The sequence below is a fragment of the Cydia splendana genome, chromosome 25 (genome assembly GCF_910591565.1).
Source record: "Cydia splendana chromosome 25, ilCydSple1.2, whole genome shotgun sequence".
Lineage (NCBI taxonomy): Eukaryota > Metazoa > Arthropoda > Insecta > Lepidoptera > Tortricidae > Cydia > Cydia splendana.
Genome location: NC_085984.1, coordinates 8,915,330 through 8,917,798, shown reverse-complemented (window position 1 = coordinate 8,917,798; position 2,469 = coordinate 8,915,330). Strand labels below are relative to the sequence as shown.

The following is a 2,469-nucleotide window of genomic DNA, read 5'->3' as shown; positions in this document are numbered from 1 at the left end:
GATAATATACGTATAGTCCACGTATAGCCTATCCGATTTCTAAGATCAAGTTTGCCATAGATTTGTTATGGTGTACTGTATTTTTTTTTAGGTAATTTATTGGTCAACGAAACAATGAATCTGAAATACTTATATAAAACTACTTTATAATAAAATTAATACCTAAAATTAAAAACTAAACTATTCTAAATTAAAACACGTCTAAATAAGGCCCTCGCGGCATTGTGCCAAAGATGCTGGCAGCATTCCCTCGCTGAATGGCAATGCTACTGCGCTGCGAGAGAAAGCTACCAGCTCACTGGCGCACTTGATCTTAGAATAGGTAGCGTTAATTCTGTAAATCTTTTATAATATGTATTAATTTTGGTTTCTTAAATATTAAAATACTTTTTGAGATATTGGGGAAATAAAATATATCTACCTATTTCCCCCTTTTTTTGTTTATAACATTTTGATATTTTTTGTGTGCTAATACACGCTTCGAATACGTTTTTCTAGGCATCGTGACGAATCTAATGAGGTATAGTCAGACCGTAAAAAGTCTGCAGCGATTTTGATAGCCCTCGCAGTGCAAGTGTCATTTTAAACGTCAGACTGCTATGAAATTATGACGTATACATTTATAACACTTACACTGCGTGGGCTATCAAATCCGCTGCAGACTTTGTTTAGTGCGACTTATCACACGTATTTTTAGGAGTAGTACCTATCTCTATTTTTCACCGTTATCAGTTTCTCGGCGGGTAAGTCTATTTAAGGTTATCCCTCAATTGCTCAAGGGTTAACTGGAAGAGATCCCTGAAAGGGATAAGTTCGCCTTTGTACTAATAATTTGTGTTCTTTCATGTTTTATGTTTCTTTTTGTACAATAAAGTATTTTACTACTACTACTACTACTACTTATCCATCCAAGTTGTTTTTTCTTTTCATATTATATATGTCGGGAATTGTGGGCGTATCATACAATCGGCAGCACATCAGAACCTTCAATCGTGGATGACGAGGGCCTTCAATGAAATACGATGTTCAACTCACAATCTTTACTGCACAAGACTCATTACAAATCACAGCACGCGATACGTTTCTTATCTTAAGCAAACCAGTGGATTTGACCCAGGAATGGCCACAGACGTCATCCTCTCCCGTTCGTTCTCATCGTGCTCTCTCAGAAGATTAATTGACAGCATAACTTCAATTGCTCTGGACTTCAATTGTTTTAACAGCGCACTCTATGACGTCTTGGCGGAACTGCGTCGAACGCCACTCAGGTGTACGTAACACCCTAGTTTGCTCTATTTGTCAAGGTTTGCATGATAAAACGCCTCTTGAAGGCGACAGATGGCACATTTCAGTCATTCTCCGACATATATATATATATGTTACTGTAAAAGCCCGAAGTACGGCAAAACCTAGGATTTACCGGCAAAACCTAGGATTTACCGGTAAAACCTAGGATTTACCGGTAAAACCTAGGTTTTACCGATGCCGATCGGTAAAAGCCCGAAATGTTAAATCTTACTAGTTTACTTCGGGCTTTTACCAACACCGATATGGTAAATCCTAGGTCTTACCACGGCGACCGGTAAAGTTTGAATCATGCACCCCTCCCGCTCAAACCCCCGTACACCGCACCGCATGCGCCGTTAAGTGGGTTAGGTTAGGTTTGAACTGCGATCCTCACAGAACCGAACAAAAGTGGGTTAGGTTAGGTTAGAACTGCGACCCTTAAGGCCCCAGTACACAATGGGCCATCGCCGGCCACTCCAAGGGACGCATTTATGCGTTAGAGGGAGCAAGTGATATTGCCATCTCATTCTACCGCATGGCTGCGTCCCTTGGAGTGGCCGGCGATGGCCCATTGTGTACTGGGGCCTTTATAGAAACGAAATGCTACTAGAAAAGTGGGTGGTTTTTACGTCCTTTTCTACATAGTGCACCATCTACCATAATCTTTCATCGGGCCCCATAGAAGTCGGTTTTTTTTTGTTAAAAATTAGCATCTAATAATCTCAAGAATCAGTGCATGATTCAAACTTTACCGGTCGCCGTTGTAAGACCTAGGATTTACCATATCGGTGTTGTTAAAAGCCCGAAGTAAACTAGCAAGATTTAACATTTCGGGCTTTTACCGATCGGCATCGGTAAAAACTGGGATTTACCGGTAAAACCTAGGTTTTGCCGTACTTCGGGCTTTTACAGTAACATATACACACAGAAAATTTAAGTTGTAGTATCTTTGTATTGTGTCAAAAAACTTGACAATACAGAAGTCTTTTTGATTGAGTCTTGAAGTCAGTTTCGACGTAGTTTTGAGTAGGTACCTATTACATTACCTATTCCTACAGCCATTAGAATATTCTTGGAATATTCAATCTGGCAATCATTTTATCAAGGTGATTGACAGTAGTAGAGTCTGTGCGGAAAGAGAAGACTCGTAGAGTTATACCAAAAAAACACTGCAGCGATTTT

The 2,469-nt window shown here is 39.8% G+C and overlaps 1 long non-coding RNA gene across 1 annotated transcript; it reads right to left on the bottom strand.

Moving 5' to 3' along the window:
- Window positions 1–1,367: 1,367 nt before the first annotated feature.
- Window positions 1,368–1,596, bottom strand: LOC134803012 (uncharacterized). The gene is made up of 2 exons (XR_010145928.1): window positions 1,450–1,596; window positions 1,368–1,409 (listed from the first exon to the last, which is right to left on the bottom strand). It is a non-coding gene; the product is annotated as an uncharacterized LOC134803012 (long non-coding RNA).
- Window positions 1,597–2,469: the final 873 nt, after the last annotated feature.